General features: G+C 40.1%; 1 protein-coding gene across 3 annotated transcripts in view; it reads left to right on the top strand.

The window, feature by feature from the left end:
* The first annotated feature begins 3,935 nt into the window (after window positions 1-3,935).
* SLC7A2 (solute carrier family 7 member 2) overlaps window positions 3,936-19,268 on the top strand; it is a 71,741-nt gene continuing 56,408 nt past the window's right edge. For 2 of the 3 annotated variants that reach the window (XM_010820288.4, XM_005226025.5), the window contains exon 1: window positions 3,936-4,072. The gene's annotated coding sequence lies outside the window, so the exon portion shown is untranslated. The other variant, XM_059882343.1, reaches the window with a different exon arrangement.

Raw genomic sequence — 19,268 nt, 5'->3', positions numbered from 1 at the left:
CGTGTAGAGTCTTCTCTTGTGTTGTTGGAAGAGGGTATTCATTATGACCAGTGCGTGTAATCAATCTCAATGTGAAGAAAACTATGAATGAGTCGTTTTTACATGATTCTGATTGTATTGTTTTTGAAATTCAGTGTATATTTTACTCTTATCAATTTATATCTCAGTTTAGAGTAACCATTTTTCAAGTCCCCAAGTACACATGTGGCAAGTGGACAGCAAGGGTCTACATGGTAAGTTGAGATATTCTGATGGAGTCTTTAGGACACAGAAATTTAACCTGATTCTATAAAGAATGATAAGATACCATGAGTTGCTGAGAAGACACGTCTTAACATGATAAGGATAGAGATTAGGGAAACGGAGATAAGAGATCAAGAGAAAGGATTGTTTCTGTAACACAGAATTGATGGAGGAAGAGTAGTAAAACTTTGTTTGTGATAAAACATAAAAAATGTAAAGGAGAGAGGAATCAATAAAAATTTAAGGTTATTACCAGGACAATACATAACTTAAAAGAGGACCAGGAGAATAGTAAGAAGGAACTTGGAGAGAGATATCAGTCTAAGGAAGAGATGGATTTTTCTTGAATCATATAATTTCAAGTGCTTGCAAGTTCATCTTCCTGGAGAGTTTGGAGCAAAGATGAAAAGCAAAGTAGATTTTGGGAGCTATGTCATCAAGTGGGCTGAGACTTAAAAATGTATAACAACTAAGATTGTGATGGTGGATGGAGATAAAATGTAGGTATAGGAAGAAAATGAGATCGTGAAAGGCAAGGGGAAAAACAATTTCAACACAGAAAAGGATAAAAAGTAGGAAAGAACTTGAGGGATTTGAAAACTGAGAACAGTTCTCTGGACAAGGTTAGGAAGCCATCCCTGGAGCAAATGAGAACCTTTGGCCAGGCTGGAGAAGGATTTACATCAAGTGAACTCTCTCCTAACTGCCTGGTTTTCAATCCTCTGAGCAACAAAATGACTGAGGATGTCTGGGTTAAGAAGTTTGAATTTTCCAGCAGCCACAGTCCCACCAGGAATCCTGGCTGAAGGGAACAGAAACAAGCACAGAACGGGTGGAGCTCTGGACGATTCTTGATCAATGGCCAACGTAAAGAAAACCCAGAAACAAGTCAAGTGGCAGGATGTAGGGAAAAGCATAGGGACAGCAGTGCAGGGCCAGAAACCATAGTGAAACCATTATTTGGTCTTTGTTAAAAGACAAGCAGAAAAACACAAATCATTTGTCTTATAAGGGCTTATTGTATTTTTCTTCAATATTTTATTGCTTACCTTAAGGAGTGGGTAAATATGGAATGTGTTCAGTGGAACGTTGCCTTTAATTTTTCACATGCTTTTGAAAGGGAAATGGAGAATAACAAATGGCCTGAATACTGACTCAATACTTTCTTCTCCTTCAAGTCTATTTATTCAGTTATAGCAGCACAAGCTTCACTAGTTAGGATCCAACCATTTGAGAAAAAATTGGGGGATTTTAGCCTTTTCTTTGCTGAAATATCTTGGGGATAATGGAGTCAAAATTAGGACTAATAGGAATCAATTCATTCAGTCTTGACAGTTAAAGTAAATCACTTATTCATGGACATGCGATTTACTCTTGAGTTGTATTTGGCAACTATGAGAGTACAGGGTGTGGAATTTACTCAGCTAGAAAAGTCCCTTGAAATTCCCAGCAATTTCATAAAACCTTAGGAGTTCAGAAATGCACAAACCTTTGGAAGACAACAACCTTGATTACTCTTTCTGCTGAGAATGACTGAGCTGGATTTTCATTCCTAAAGAGGAAGGTTGACGGATGAAAGTGTAAAGTTTATAGTCCTCCTCATGGGGTGAGGTACAAGGTGGGTAAAAGAATTACTCAGCTAGCAAGAAGATGACAGTTCTCTGTAGCAGGAATAGAGTACTGCCAAAGGGAATGCAAATAAAGATGTCAAAAGAGCTTAGTCTGTGACAAATGTTTTGTTACTTAATGTTCTATTCTAATTTCCTGTGTCTCTCAGTCTTACAAACTCATACTAGATCTGTGGATCTTCTACTCTTTTTATATCTAAATACATGGTAACAGTTGAGAAATAACCAAAGATGAGATGTGGGGTTCACAGTTAAATAATTTCAAAGAGAAAAAGGAACATGTTAAGTCAAAACTTCTAGTGTGTCAAGATATTCATCAAACATTATGCTTGTTAGAAAAGACTTGTTCATTTTTGCTTAAAGAGGAAATAGCTTTTATTATTCACACACATGGACACATGTATTGTTTCAATATCAAAATTTGATGGGCAGGATTACTATGTAAACTCAAAGATTCCTATTCTGACTAAATCCGAAGTTTCTAAATGTTAAAAAGATTAGTTTATCCCCAATCATTGTTCTGCGACCTAATTACAGACTGTCCCTTTACGGTGTTTAAATAAAAATAAATGCGGGAATAATCTCATGAATTAAAAAATAGCAACCTCCATTTAAAAAAAAAAAAAGATACAAAATTTTAGATTGGGTTCCTCCCCTTTAGAAATTAGACAACTTCTCTTGAGTCTTTCTCCCTGTGTACAATGCCTCCTAGCCTTTGTGGGATTGAAAGAATTTGGTGCCAGAGGCTATGGGTATTATTTTCCTCAAAGTCATTAATCATTATTTGCATAAGGAATCTGTGTTATACCATAAAAAGAAGTTTATATTATCAGAGTCTCTATTGCTTAGGACATTTACTGGAACAGATAATACTCTTGTAGCCATGTTGCTGTTTATATTTCCAGTTCTTTAATGGAGTTCTTAACGGCTTTATGAGGTGCTTGCGCTTTCACTGAGATTTTGTACATGGATCCGTTTCTGCAGTGAAGCCCTAAACCTTTAATCAGGTAATCTTGGGAACACATGTCTTAAAGAAATTAAGGACGGTTTAGAGTAATCACATTTAAAATGTACATGTAATGCACCAATTACATGTCGCAAAGAGTCGGGTACGACTCAGCGACTCAACAACCACAACGCATCAATGTGAATCTGGCACTTTGTCAAAGTGAACATTACTGGTAGATGAATAAAGATGTTTACCATGATATTAAGCAAAATACGGTAGACCTTTCCATCAAACTGATAATATACACTCACTGTTCAGTTCATTCCCAGTGTTTCCTCTTTTTGGATTAAAATTAATAGAGTTTCACACTGTGTCTTTAATCTTATCAGAGACTCTGAAAGTAAACAATAGCGCAGTGTGAGAAACCTTGGCTGTGTAACTCTTAGGCTCTTGGAAACAAGCATGGCTTTCTTTTCAGCCCACCCCTAAAACATCCGGACTACCTATTCACTTTACTGGGATTCTCAAAAGAGCAATTAAACACTGCAATAAACAGTTTACGGTCTTTATTGGCGAACTGAAGCGACTTAGCAGCAGCAGCAGCAGTACTAATTGACAAAGCATGCTCATCTGGGTTCTATGTAGTACGGTCATTGTTTTACGTCATTATCATTATTTTCTTATCTGCAAATTCTTCTCAGCATAAAAAGTAAATCGGGGACAAAAATCACACTTTAGAAGAACTCTGCTTACAAGTAGCCTCGGAGATGCCCCTGAGGCTGGGCCCTCCGGGGAAAGCACGGATTCACCACCTGGCAGAACTCTGCGTGCCCCACTCGCCCGCGCCCACCGCCTGAGCCGGGGTCAGAGCGCTCGCCCACGCGCCCAGCGCTCGCTGCCGCGGACAGACCCCGCGGCGCTGCGGCCGGACCCGCCCACCTCGCGGATTGGCCACACGGGCTGGACGGTGCGCGCGCGGGAGGAGGGCTCCGGCGGGGGTCGGCGGGCGCGGGGGAGGGGACAGGAGGGGGCGGTGCCAGCGGGCCAGGCACCGCCCCCGAACGCCAGGGACCGCCCCCGCGCGGCTACACCCGCGGCGCCCACGTGCCCAGCCCGCTTTCCGCGGCGCCGCAGCCCCGGCGCTTTTCTCCGCGCGGACCAAGCGAGGCAGCAGCCGCTTCTTCAGTCTCCCCGAGTTCGCTCCAGCCGCTCGCCCGCCACCGCCTCCTCGGCGCGGACCTCGCACAGCCCAGTAAGTTGCCAAGTGTCCGGCGGCGCGGAGGGGCCGCCGGCAGGGGCGGCCTGGGCACCCGGGCCTGAGGGAAAGAGCCAAGACGGGGGCGTCCCGGGCCACGTCCAGCTGCGCGCAGCTGCTGGGAGGCCGCGCTCTGGCTCCTCGGAGACGGGGAGTTCCGGGCTGCGCCTCGACTCGCACGGTTCCAGGTGCTGGGGAAGCCGGGGGGTGGCCTAGCGCGGCGAAGCCGCGGGTCCTCGTGGCCTCTCGGGTCTCGGGGGTCCCTGGGCACCACCCCCACCGGGCGGGACAGCCAGGCCTCGCTGGCTCTACATGCTGACGGGTCCCCTGGAGGCTCTCGGGTTACCGACAGGACCCCGCTCCGAGCTCTGCAAATCCATTCACACCCTGAGCTGCCGGGAATTGGTGGGACAGGTAAAAATGGTCCGTCGTGGTGTCCGTTTGAGGGAGTTTTAAGTATATGGGTGCAGTTTTAAACCCTTTTGAGATGGGCTAGACTCTTTCAAACCTATTTCATGCCGTCTTTAGCCTTGAACTCCAAATACCATTCTTGACGTTTTAGGGACTCACTCAGCCTCCGAATATCCGTGAACTTTGCAACTTTTCAGAGACCGCATCTTAACGATATTTACAAGAAATCCGCTCTCAGAGTTATATGAGTCGTTTGAGGTGGAAACTACCCAGATTTCAGGAGTAAAAGTTATCAGTTATCCGAACTCTCAAATATTTATGCAGAACTGACTTCAAAACCGTTTAGGTGACTCGTTTACGCCTGGTAATAAGGTTTATCTAGTCATTTCTCAGAAACATTCATCCTTTTAACTGGGGTCTAGGGACGGGGGAGCCTGGTGGGCTGCCGTCTCTGGGGTCGCACAGAGTCGGACACAACTGAAGCGACTTAGCAGCAGCAGCAGCAGCATCGTCAGATTTTATTCAAGCAGAGCTGTCGGAATCCTGGCGGGGACTTCAGATACGAACTTAGTGTGTCTGTGACCTATACCTTAATATTTTTAATTCTTGCTCCAGGCAGTCTTTAAAACTTCTGTCACTTCTTTCCCCACCTCAGCATGAATAATAATTATTTCGTCAGGAAATTACCATCATTGGTGCCTGTGATCTTCTTCTAGAGGATGTACAGGGTAAGAATATGCTAATTTTGTGTTAATAGTTGTTTTCCCTTTTTGTAATATTAAATCCTTTTTTCTTTTAATCGCACTAAAGCTTAACATGAAATGATTTCTCAGTGCAAAAGAACATAAACATTTTTTAATTTCTCTCCTGAAAAGTTGCTATTTGGCTCCCCTGGATGACTGTGCAAGCCACATTATTTATTAGGGTTTTTCATTTCCTTCCTTGCTCCTCATTTGTTTTCTGTTCTGTGCCTTGAGTAGGGGAACTTCATTACCTTAAGGCACTTTAATCTTTTGGGGTTTGTGCCTTAACCTTGAAGACCATGGTGTCTCCAAAGATTGAGTTTGCAGAATCCTTGGCCTCAGTTAACTTAGCCTGTCAGTAAAGCCCTTTTGATTCCAAGGTTTCTAATCATTATCGCTGGATTTAGAGGTTGGAAGGGAAGAGATGGTAGCTGTTGGAGTTCTGAAAGTCTGAAAATACTCTGGAGTTTTTTGTCTTGTATGCTCATATGTTTTTATCATTGGGACATAATGTGTCTGAAGGATTTTGAAGTTCATGTTTCTTGCTTCCCACTGCAAACCTACTCACCTTCTCTGAGTGGGGGGTGGTCTCCTTTCTAGAGTGTCCACTTCATTCTCTTATCTGCCTGCCTTGAGTCATTTATCATTGTTTCTTCTGTTTCTTCTGGCCAGACATGGAGCCTTTCTATGGCCATTTCTTCTCATTTTTAGCCTTAATTTTTCAGATGGACCCTTCCTCTTAATTTCCTTTGGTGACTTCTCTATTGAGCCTAGTTTCTGTCTTCACTTCTGTTTTGTTATATTTGCTTACTGCTCTGTATATCCATATCTATCTCTCTATACAAGTATGTATTTTTAAAGTGTTCAGAGCCATCTGCTGGTTTTATCCTGATGCCCTTCAGTGACCAGCTTTCAGAACAGAACCTTGAAAACACCTCGTAGGTTGCTATTTGTTTTATTATTTCCCCAAACAGGATATGAATACATTGATTTCATGGACCGGCTACTTGTAGACTACTTACTGCAAATCATACATTTAGATCAAAAGCAACATTTTCAGTTGAATATATTTCTGCATATTCACAGACTTAGTACTGTGTGTCCATTTGGCCATGTTGTCACCCAACTGAATTACGAAAAGCTCAGTTAACTAAGATTACAGTGACATGATGCCACTTGTTGAAATGATTTGAAAACTTAAGTGGTCAACTCATTCCTACACCTTTATCTGAATATTCAAAACCATGTAGATATAGCCTGGATAAGAAAAAGAACACAATGAAATTGTTCTGTTCATTGTTTTCTGTGGTAGTAGCTTTTCATTTTACAGCCTGGCACATAACATGTGCTTCTTATTGTAGAATGAAAGCCACTGATTTCAGTGCTTTAAGAAAGGGTGTTATGTCAGTCTTCAAAGGAAAGTACTGAGTCCTACTCTGTACCAAGCCTTAGATATCCAAAAGTAATGTGTAGCTCCAATTTTGGAGGCATACTACAATCATTTTACATTCCGGAAACTCGCCATTGATGGATGTTAAGAGTAATTTTTAATTTTGTTGTCATTTTATATAAAGTAACAACACCTATAAACAAATGAATTCAGTACTGTCTACACCAGAAAGCAAGCAAGGAACACATTCTCTAAAATATGAAGATGATGCTTCTTACTATTCTGTCATCAAAGTACATGTGCTTTGGTGTTTTTGTTTTGCTGGTAGTAACAAATTTGTCCCAACTCATCTTACATTGTCCTTTCATTGTATTTCTGGCTATGTTATAAAATCTGGTATCTGTGGAAATGTTGTAGATGCTGTAGACAAAACCAAAGCAACAGTTGGGGGTTCAGCTCCACCAGGCTCTACCTAGTTGATCAGGCTCTAACTAACTGACTTAATCAGAACATGATTTATCTTTTAATTTTTTTGTCCAGTTTAGTAAAAGCTATTTTATATTAATCTGTGAAAGCAAGCAATATGCTATTATTTGTCACGTGCTAATGGACTGTTTTAAACTTTCTGTGTTTCTGAGAATAGCCTCTGCTGCCATTAAGTTAACCTTCTCATCGGTAAATATAGTCAGTATTGACTTAAGCTTTGAGTTAATGTGTTTTTTGTTTATAAGTCTGGATTTGAACATGTGGGTCACATCTCTTCTGTTCCTATTTAGAATTTTGCTTTGGATATCTTGCCTCAGAAAAGTCTGGTTCTCTTGTTTTTCTGGGTGTGTATGAATATGAATACTTGGTTGAAAAATCTCGAAGTTTCTTACATCTAAGGTTGATGTGATGACTTAGTGCTGCAAATGTCATGTGTTTAATTTTATGCCATCTCCTTATCCCACTAGAAAAATAAATAGATAAAGCCTACATGCCCACACCTATTCTTGTGCTGCATACTGGCACCTCTGTTCAGAACTTGAGTATTATCTGGGATTCGGCAGTGAGGTGGATGAGATAAGAACATTTTATAACCTTTCTTCCAGGAGCTTGGGGGGAAAAAAAAAGCCCTGTGTTATATTCATTTTTGGAATAGTTTGTGAACAATACACAACAAAGAATTTTTATGTTCCTTGTTGATTCTTGCTAGTTTTTCCCTCAGTTGTGAGGAAAATTCTTTTCTTTCCTTAGCCCACTCTGGCTTCATCAAGGCTCCCTAAGTCTTCATACAGTCATACCTTGTACAGGGCTGTTTACACTCTCCAAGCCCACTTCCTTGCAGTGGAGACCTAGTGATCACAGTGGATAGACCTTGATGTCTCCAGGGATGCTGAATAATACTGTAATTAAGATGCTCCCATACTTAAACTGTTGCCCATCTTAATTTTTTTTCCCCAGGTTTTACTGGGTCTTTCCATTTCATAACATATGCTTATCTCTTTAAGAAATCAAATATGACATAAACCTTCAAGCCCACTTTTTGTTCATTCTACTCCTTTGTGGGCAAAAAATGTTACGTGGGGTTTGTAACTTGATCTTAATTGAAAGATAAAAGCTGACTGGTTAGGGTCTTTTCTTGACTTGACTCTGATATGTAGCTGTCATCTGGTAAATGATGATAATGATGATAGTCACTAGTGGAATGAATAGTTACTATATATTGAACCATAAGGAAAGAATGGGTTCTCTTTGCATGTTCAACTTTATTTATTTACTCCCTCAATGTGAACTTGGAACAGATATTCAGAATGCTCTTCAATTTCTACTTTAAAAAATAATACTAAAATCTCTAGAATTCGAAATATATTTCAGTGTTGGGGATGGCAGATTATCTCTGTATCACATGCAAAGTTTTTTTTTTTTTTTTTCCCACAATATGTATATCCTTTGAATTGTTCTCCCCACAATCCTCATCCATCCTGTCTGGTTTCTTTAAAAAAAAAAAAAAGTATCCACTTGGTGGGGTTTTATTTTTGTGAAACTGTCATGCAAATTTTATACTTTTTAGCAATTGTATGTGCAACCGAATTACTGAATACTGGTTTGATACATAAGGATTCCCTTGGAATAGGAAATATGACTTTGATTCTGAGAATATCCTAGAAGATAATCCATTTGGAGTCTTCCACAATCGGAAGTTAGCTAATCCATTTTGGATAGGTATGTGTTACATATGGCCCAGCCCGAGAGTCTGTAGAGAAGCAAAGAATAAATCAGTGACTTGGTCCCTATTCCCTGGGCTTTGACCACCCCTGAAGGGTTAATAAGTACACACACAGTGGGAAGAGTGAGCCATACACAGAGCTGAAGGTATCAGGTGGAGAGATCTGTTCTAAACTTCTCTTTTTAACAGTGTGTGTTGTGATCCTGACATAGACTGAACGCTCCGTGAATTTCAAGTACTATGGTCTTCACCATTACAGTTACTATTATTGCTGTTAATACCACTGTCACTCTTCCTCCAGTTACTCCCTGGTGAAACGTGAGTCACTTAGTCTTGAGTTCTGGTTGAGCATTTATTTACCAAAATTTGCTTGAGGGAAAAGGCAATAATACTTAACTGAATCATTTGACAGAATTGCCTGTCATTTATTAGCCTGACACTCAAGAAAGTTGTGATCTTTAACTAAAAATTCAAACTATTCTGAGAGGTCTTAGAGGAAAATTAAAACACATAAGAAGATTATGTTTTAGGTGGAAAATTTGAAGAGTAAAATCTTTCCAAAAGAGCCGTCGAGTTAAGAACATGAGATTATCCTAACTTCTCACTTTGACAGTTGAGTTGTTCTGTTGGTTAAGCTTGCTGCATTTATGACAAACTTAATGAGTTGAAAACCCATAAGGGACCTTGTCAGGAATATAAAGATCACAAGAGGCCTTCAGCCATCGCTCCCACTTTGCTTCTCCTGAAGGAGTCCCTCTGAAGTCCAGGAAAACAGTCCTTGTCTGCAGTTTGGTGTGGGTGCCAGCTTAGACTGGACGGAGGACTGATGAAAAATGCTGGTAGCTGAAGAGATACTTTTCATTTCCATGTTAGAGAGGGAAGAGTTCTTTTGTTAAAAGGAAACACATTCAATTCAGTTCTTATCATTGACCCGGAAGAAGAAAGAATGTTCTAAAAGAAATTATATAACTGAAAATATATTTATGGTCATCTTTAGCATAGTTCTTGTACTGTACAAGGAGAATTTCTATGAAGACATGGAGCTGGGTACCACTGTTTTACCTTCTGAGTTTCAGACTCTTGTGAATGTACCTTTTCCAAAAAAAATTTGATAATTGTTCTTGAGTGGCAGTGGGTGTGTGTGTGGTGGGGCAGAGAGTTGACTTACATCCTCAATCTAATAGGCAAGTCTTTACTTAAAGGAATTTTGGAGTGAATTTATTTCTCCTCGGTAAAAATCACTTCACAGAGTTTTTGTTTAATGGACCTCAAATGCTCTGAATTCCTTTAATCATGATTCTTTGTTTACAGTACACTTGGTCCTGCCTTTATAGGCTCATGTATGTCCAATAAATATTACCCATTTTAGATTGTTGGATTGGGCAATGGGTGGAATCTCACTGTATTATGATTTTAAAATAATATATGAATAAATACAATTTTAAATTTCCCCTAAATAAATCAGTAAATAAAAATTTCACAAATGTGTCCTTTGGGTTTTTCCTTCAAGTGGAGCACATATGTACTGAATGAAATTTTCTTTTCATTCAGAAGGACAGCTTTCTTTAGACAGTGATTTTTTTTTCTCCTAAAATTCCTTTATATTCACTCTCATAATGTTTTTCATCTTTTGAAGCAAAGGGTACTTATTATTTTTGCAGGGGGCTTATAGTCCACAGAATATTGGCAATTTACTTAGGTGCTTATCCTGATAAAAATTCTCATGAAAACTTCCTGATAGGATGTTCTCTGGGAAAAGCCTGTATCCAAAAATTTCAGACTATGCTGTATAGATTTTTAATCTACTTTACTGATCATATTAAACAACATAATTTTGTACTTGTATTTCCATATGCCAAGTTTTAAGTGGCCTCTTTAATTCTGTTGTGATTTGAGCAGTTGTCTGGGAGACATTTTTTTCGTGAGGCTGGGGTGAGCTTTGATATTCCATCCTAAGGGCTCATCAGCATTCTAGAGTGTTTGGGACACATTAGGAATTTACCTTTGTCCCAAGGCAGCCTATGCTAGAAAACAAAGGTAAGTTGACTGTAATTCACCTGGCAAAGTGAGATTGCTGTTTCTATTTTTAATTTTTGACATTTTACTTTGATCTAGACTTTCAGGAAGGAGTTGATAGGAGTAACAGCCTTCATCCAAGTCTAAAACCTCCTGAGAGTTTTTTCATCCCTTTGAAATTAAATGGCCCCGCTGAGTGGAGCCTGGTGGGCTGCCGTCTATGGGGTCGCACAGAGTCGGACATGACTGAAGCGACTTAGCAACAGCAGCTGAGTTTTTTAGTGAGTCTCAGCCCTTGGAGTAAGCGCTGAACATGAACTGCGTGCCGTGTGCGGATGTGTCTGAAGAGGTAGATGAGAGGCGGGCGGGGCTCCTACTTCAGTCTCTATGGAGCTTCATGGTGTTCAGAGTTACTGCTTTCCTCTCTTTGGCTTTTTAATCTGTATTACAAGGGTACATAGTCATATTTGGAGGAGAAATCCAAGGTCATATTCTTTTTTGTAGAATCATATTAATGTTTATGATGTGAGGTCCATGCTGTTTATAAGCAGACTCTGAAATATAACTGTGCAACTCCTGAAAGACCAGACAAGTGAATCAGGTGGGAGAACTAAAGCGATTCAGGTTGAAAAAGCAAAGATTACATTCACTTACTGTCTTTTCTAATGAAAGGCTTCATGACAAGTTTCATACAATTTTTCCTGAACTGTATTTGAACTGCTTACAGTTCCTTGATATATGGAGAAGGAACTCTTCCTTTAATATTCTTTCAATTCTGATAATGTTTCTTCTACTTCCGTAGAAGAAAGAAGAAAGCACACACATGCATGTGAAATGCCCCTACCCCGTGAGTGTTCAAGAATCCCTGAGTTTCACCAAGTGGACACCTAGGGTTCCTGCAATCCAGACTAAGATCCCTGAAATTCAGAACCCATTTCAGCCCCTGGGAAAACTATCTTAGGAGAGTGCCTTTGGGGCATGATGGGGCATTCTCGGTCACACATTCTCCCCTTATTGATATAACATTGCTTGTGGCTGCTGAGAAAGGGCTCAGAGGTCAGGGCGGCCGTGGGGAGCTCTGAGTTGAGGAGCTTGGACAACAACCCAGGGATGACCATTCCCATGTGTACCATGGTGGAAGCAGTTCCCTGAACTTGAAGGCATACTTTGGGCTTTTAATTGTCACCAGCATCAAATTCCTCTAGAATTCTCAGAATTCTTCTCTCCAGTTCTCAAATGCACAGATTTCTGTGGACTAGGACCTATGAACCAGTAAATAAATTTGATTCTAACTTTAGCACAGATCATTGATGAGTTATAATCACAAATGGGAAGGAAAAAGAATGGATAATTGGCTTTCCCTGGTGACTCAGTGGTAAAGAATCTGCCTGCTAATGCAGAGAACACAGGTTTGATCCCTGATCTGGGAAGATTCCCTGGAGAAGGAAATGGCAACCCATTCCAGTATTCTTGCCTGAAGAACCCCATGGAGCCTGGCATGCTACAGTCCATGGGGTCGCAGAATTGGACATGACTTATCAACTGAACAACAGCAACAAGAATAATCAGTGCTCTCTTTTCTTGTCTAAAATTGTAACACCTTTAGCATGACATTTAAAATCTAACCTTATGGCTCAATATCATTCTGACATGGATCTTCTTATGGAAACATCTGGAATTTAATAAAGTTATAGTTTAATAGAACTAAAGAGGTCATAATAAAGACAAATCACTGTTGAGCCTTGTTAGTTTTCAAAGTATAAAATAACTAACTGAAAACTTTTACTTGTTATATTTGTTTAATAAGGTGCCTATGGGTTTCCCAGGTTACTCAGTGGTAAAGAATCCGCCTGCTAGTGCAGGAGACACGGGAGATGCAGGTTCGATCCCTGGGTGGGGAAGATCCCCTGGAGAAGGAAATGGCAACCCACTCCAATATTCTTGCTTGAGGAATCCCATGGACAGAGGAGTCTGGCGGGCTACAGTCCATGGGGTCACAACAGAGTCAGGCACAACTGAGCAATTGAGTGCATGCACACACACACACACACATACACACACACACACACTCGCTCTCTCTCTCTCTCAATAGTAGCAAAGCAAAGTGAATAATTTTTAAGTTGGTTTCTGTATAGAAATGCTTATCTTTTGCAAAACTTGCTTTGTAAGTGGTTCAGGTCGTTAATGTTTTGTTGCTAAAATCCCTCTTTTAATTGCATTATGCTTGTGACACAGTGGTTGTGTAGGCGGAGTAGGATTTGTGTGCAGTATTCATCAAGAAAATAGCACAGAGTGCATTTCCAGGCTGTGGAGAAACACCGTGGTGGGTGTTGATAACATTTGTAGTACTAGAGCTTTGAGAACATGTTCTGGGCTGGGGCCTGTTGTAAACTCTCTGAAAACTTAGAATTTCACCTTTAAAAAAAAATTAGTTTTTCATTAGATGATCATACACGATTAAGGCACAGCATCCTGGAAGTTTGGTTCTACCGCTGTGAAGATGGTGAGACACTCTTGTGATAGTGAGTTTTGTATTCCATACTCTCAACTTAACGATACACTGAAAGCTGTCTTGTGGGCAGTTTCAGAAGCTTTGGAAGGAAAGCTTGGTTTCCTTTGGTTTCATCTCCCATTCCCCCGGTCAGAGACAGTTACTGAGTTCCTTGCTCTCTGTATGTGCCAAGCACAGTGCTAGACAGATTCAGAAGGGTAGTAAGCTCCTGAGAATGACATTTTAGAACTTTTAATAGTTTAAGAAACTGAGATCTTATGACTTGTAACTTATCTGAGGTCAAAACTGCTAGGGGCAGAGTCAAGACTTGATTTCAAGTGTTTTGACTTAACAAAAGCACTGATTTCTGTCAGGGCATCCTGCTTTCATAAAAGCAAGTCATAATCACTATAATACACTAAGGTCGTAGGAATTTTATAAATGGGGATCAAAATGCAATTTTAACTTAAAAGTTTTTATATGTTAAAATTTCTTGGAAATGAACATATTTGATAAGACATTTTAGTAATAATGATCAGTTTATGATGTGAACAGCTTTGTTAAGTAGCATATTTTAGCCCCCAAATGTAATCTTAACCTAAAAATAAAAAGACTACACAAGGGTTTTCAGCCATCTCATCATTAGGATTTTTGCCTCGTAAGTGGTACTTTTTAAACAAGTTCTGTTTGGAGTGCTGTTCTGCTATCTTAAAAAAAAAAAAAAACTGTTTGGATTTTTACTTTTTCTGATCATAGCTAACAGATGGTTTGCACTTAGTTCAGTGAACCAAACAAAAAAAGAACAGACTATGCATAAAATTTCTGTTGACAGTGCATTTTATCTCACTGAAACAGATCATATGAATTTTCTGAATAATGAATAGCATATTTATATTATTCTGATCTTTTTTGCTACCGAGTGCAAAAGAAGTGCGAAAGACAAACGGCCTACCATTATCATTTTAAAAGTTATTCTTGTAAATTCTTTTTCTATACTTACTGCATTGCTAACTCTGTGTTTGTTCCTTGCAAAAAGAATTGTTCCAGCGACTTTGAAAGCATAAGGCACTATTTATCGCGTTGAACTAGTAGACATAGTACCAGATTAATTTTTATGAATTATAAACAGTTGCAGTCTTATATTTGACTTTCTGTTGATTCGTCATCACCAGCCCTGTGCATCGTTGGGGGCTGATGCCTCTGTGTGGTGGGAAGGGTGGAGGTATTGGAGACTTCAGGCGGGTATTAGTGAAGCGGAGGTAGCTTGACTAGCGAGGGGTGCAGGGAACATGTGTAGTAGTTGGTACCAACAGTAATTGAAAGTTCAAGACCCTTCTGTTTCAGGAATGGGCCTTATTTCATCACCTGTGATTTTAATTCATTACATATCTGACCAGAGAAAGTTTGAGCTACGTAATTTCACTTCTAACTTTGTATGCATGAATCAGAATTCAGACTATTTGCAAGAATTGGAAGAAAAGTGCTCATTTTATTGAATTAAGTATAATTTCTGTTGAGTGAAATGAGTGCAAAAATCTTACTTTTTTGCACTCCGCAAAATGATGTGGGTAGAAAAATGTTTTAAGGCAGAGAAGAATCATTTTTCTCTAGTATTCTATCCAACAAAACATGTACTGCAGTTATTTCTTGAATTGGATTTTCCATGGTGTCTTTAAAGGCATAATATACAGCATTGCTGGTTTTAATAAGTCTTGAGATTCTAGCTCAGAAGAAGCCTACATATTTCATTTCAAGCAGAACCATGCCTAACCATTCTGCACAGGTGTGTGTGTAAGAGTGAGCTGGAGATTATACATGTGCAGACATTGCTGCAGGAAAATAAAAATTTCCTAACTGGCATCATAAATGACAGATGTTCATATTTAAAAGCAAAACATTGAGACTATCTATAAGTGGAGAAAACATTCAGCATTTTGTCATTAATGACTGAATCCCCAGTACATCTATATAACAGCATAGTTCAGAAAGGAAAATCCCAAGCTTGTCTCAACCCACAGAGAGTATGTAAATATCAAAAACACATAATAGTATTGGTTCTTCCCTGCAAGAGTATGTGAGCTGTCCTTGTAGGACTACTTGGGAGCAGAGCAGCTGTGCACATCCGTGAGGCACCCTTGACCTCACAGGGTCTCCCGTTGATTGGGTCCCAATTCCCCAGGTCCAAGCATGTAATACAAATCAGTAAAACAGGTTAGTGCAGCATAGTAAGGAATGATTAAAAACTGTGGTGAACTAGAGAGCAGTCAATTTTAAAAACACTACATACCCCAAGACATGCATTGGGAGCTGGGAAGAGTGACTGATAAAACAGAAAGAACCAAGCAACAGAGGAATGGATAGGGAAGATGTGTCGTGTATACAGTGGAGTATTACTCAGCCATAAAAAAGAACAAAATAATGACATTTGCAGCAACATGGATGGACGTAGAGATTGCCTAGTACCGAGTGAAGTAAGTCAGACAAAAGGACAAATATCATGTAATATCACTTATATGTGGAATCTAAAAAAAAAATGGTACAAATGAACTGGCTTACAAAACAGAAATAGTGTCGCAGATGTAGAAAACAAATGTGGTTACCAAGGGAGGAAGGGCGGGGAGGGATAAACTGGGAGATTGGGATTGACATATATACGCATATGCACTACACTACAGATGAAATAATGACCTACTGGATAGCACAAGCAACTCTGTTCAGTACTCGGTAATGACCTGTATGGGAAAGGAATCTGAAAAAGAGTGGATATATGTATATGTACAACCAATTGCTCTGCTACAGCAGAAGCTAACACAACATTGTAAATCAACTGTACTCCAATAAAAATTATTTTTAAAAAGTCAAAAGGCAAAAAGAACTGAGCAGAGTTGCTGACCTTGTGAGAACGTTGCATTGTGGAATGAGACTGCAGCCCAGGAAACCCATATTTGTATTGTAGATCTCTTTAAATATGTCAGAACATTGGCATGTATAGCAATTCCAAATCTATTTTCCTTTCTTAAAGAGACACATAGAAAGAGAAATACTGGGAAATATTCATATAGCAGCTATTGATGGGACTTGATTCCCTGCAACTGTCTGATTCTGGAATGACCTACATTTTTAGGTTTTCCACATTTTCCTATTCTCTTAAAGATACTTGGAGTGGAAGCAAAACTCAGGGGTTGAATGTCCTTTCCCTGTTTCTTGGATCTCATATTCATCTCTTAGGCTTGCTTCACTATCCTTTCATTCAGCCAAAAATATTCAACTGAAAACTGTCAACTAAAGCCTCATCTCCAAACAGATTCTATTGATATTTTTTTCAAATTATGAATCACAGCTTCCTTAAATCTTGGGAGCATAACAGTAATAAGGATAAAGATAGTGGAGACTGATAAATTTTGCTGGCATGAGAAAGAAAAAAAAAATCTTCTGTTTGTGTGTGATCTGAATATTCCCAGCATTTACTATTGTGATTTTCTGGGCAAAGTATGTGCAGGATAGAGCTCTTCTAGTCTTGTGGAAGATTGCCTTATATATGATAGGTAGTTACATTGGTTGACGTTGTATTACTTGCTACTTGGAATGAAATGTTCCATATAGGAGTACAAGGGGGAGGGGAGAGAAAGAGGAATTGCAGTTGTTAATGCAAAAATAGATTTGTTGTACATAGTGAACCTTTAAACTTAAGAGTTTACCAAATCAATAGTTATTTGATCTGAATAATGGATATGTAATGCTGTAATTGGACTCATCGGAAAAGACCCTGGGAAAGATTGAAGGCAGGAGGAGACGGCGACGGCAGAGGATAAGATGGTTGGATGGCATCACTCAATGCACATGAGTTTGAGCAAACTCTGGGAGTTGGGGATGGACAGGGAAGCCCGGTGTGCTGCAGTCCACAGGGTCGCAATGAGTTGGACACAACTGAGCGCCTGAACAACAATGCTGTCATACCCCATCTCTATCATGAGGACATGCCTTGTGGCTTTTTTTTTTTTCTAGTCGTTGTGAACTTACATGATTATCACTTTTTTAGAAGGTGAGGTTTGTGGGAGGTTTGTGGCAAGATGGACTTTGGTATAAAATAACTACCTTTTATCTGACTATTGGTTTATACCTATGCATAAAATTATGAGAAACTTAATCAGTCACAAAAAAAGAAATTATATCGTTTAATAATAGAACCTGAGTTGGCAGACCAAGTAATTTAGCTAACACCCTTTTAACTAAACCTGATTCCCCACATTTCTGAATCATTCTGAATCATGTGTCCTCTGTTTAAAATGACAGTAACCTGACACCTTTCTTGGAAGGCAGCTGCTAATGTGTAGCAACACTGTTAGGTAGGGAGTGCTGCCTGGTATTGGGTAGTGTCTTACTCTTTTTATTGTTGCTGTTTAGTCGCTCAGTCATGCAACTGAGCGGCCCCATGGACTGTAACTCACCAGGCTCCTCTGTCCATGGGATTCTCCAGGCAAGAATACTGGAGTGGGTTGCCATTTCCTTCTCCAGGGCATCTTCCTGACTCAGGGATCAAACCCGCATTTCCTGCATTGATAGCAGATTCCACTGAGCCACCACGGAAGCCAGCACACTTTTTACAGTATATCCTTTATTTGTAGTTTTGTCTTCTATTATAATATGGATAGAGTCCTTGTCTTCTTACACATAGCCAGTCACATATTTGAAGAAAGTTATCATCTCTTCTCTAAGACTCCCCCCCACAAGAATGAAAAAAAGGAAAATGTGGAAATATGACCAACTTATATTTCTAAAGCTCTTTGCCCAAAGCTTTTCTTGTACTTAAACTTTATATCACTTCTGTAACATCTGTTTCCAAGATGGGATGACTGAGAATCCAGGGACTTGCCCAGATAATGGCTGGTAACTCTCAGAATTAACTGGCTACACTCAGAGCAGAGTTCCCTCTCTGGGACCCCTCTCCATCCCTGCTTATCATGGCTCAACACCTGCAGTGCTTCTAAGTCCCTTCAAGTCATGACATGGTTTCCCGAGCCCTCACCCTATCCTGGTCGCTCTTCACTGGATGTACTCGGTCAGCATTCAAGAAAAGGATAGTGGCCACAGCCAAGTATCCATCCGTTCAGGAAATACTTGAGTGACTGCTTTGCGCCAGGCATTCCCTAGGCATTTGGGGGTACACCAGTAAACAAAGCAGTCAAATGAAATTCTTGCCCCCATGAAGCTTATCTTCTGAGAGTTTCCATCCGGAGTCAGGCCCCTGCCACCACAACCAGCAGCCAAGAGGAGTTTGAAACAGGGGACTGGAGAATTGGAGTAGCTGGTTCTGAGCTCTTAAGAAGTAAAATGGGAATTCTGTTGTTGTTCAGTCACTCAGTCATTTCTGACTCTGCGACCCCATGGACTGTAGCACACCAGGCTTTCCTGCCCGTCACCATCTCCTGGAGCTCACCCAAACTCATGTCTGTTGAGTTGATGATGCTGTTCAGCCATCTCATCCTCTGTCACCCCCTTCGCCTCAGGCCTTCAGTCTTTTCAGCATCGGGGTCTTTTCCAATGAGTTGGCTCTTCGCATCAGGTGGCCAAAGTATTGGAGCTTCAGCTTCAGCATCAGTCCTTCCAACAAATATTCAGGGTTGATTTCCTTTAGAATTGACTGGTTTGATCTCCTTGCTGTCCAAAGGACTCTTAAGAGTCTTCTCCAGCACGGTTTGAAAGCATCAACTCTTAGGCACCTTCTTTATGGTCGAACTCTCAAACATCTGTACATGACTACTGGAAAAACCTATATGAAAACTTAAAATGATGTATTAAATAAGAATTATGGTATCTCTGCTTGTGTCTCCCTTTCCATGCCTTCAAACAGATTCCTTCTGTGGACTGAGAAAATAATGTTGGCTTCTACTGAATTATACCAATTTATTTCCAGGCACAAAATGAGACCACAG

The sequence above is a fragment of the Bos taurus genome, chromosome 27 (genome assembly GCF_002263795.3).
Source record: "Bos taurus isolate L1 Dominette 01449 registration number 42190680 breed Hereford chromosome 27, ARS-UCD2.0, whole genome shotgun sequence".
Lineage (NCBI taxonomy): Eukaryota > Metazoa > Chordata > Mammalia > Artiodactyla > Bovidae > Bos > Bos taurus.
The sequence above is the reverse complement of the archived record's forward strand: the minus strand, read 5'-3'. Positions and strand labels throughout refer to the sequence as shown.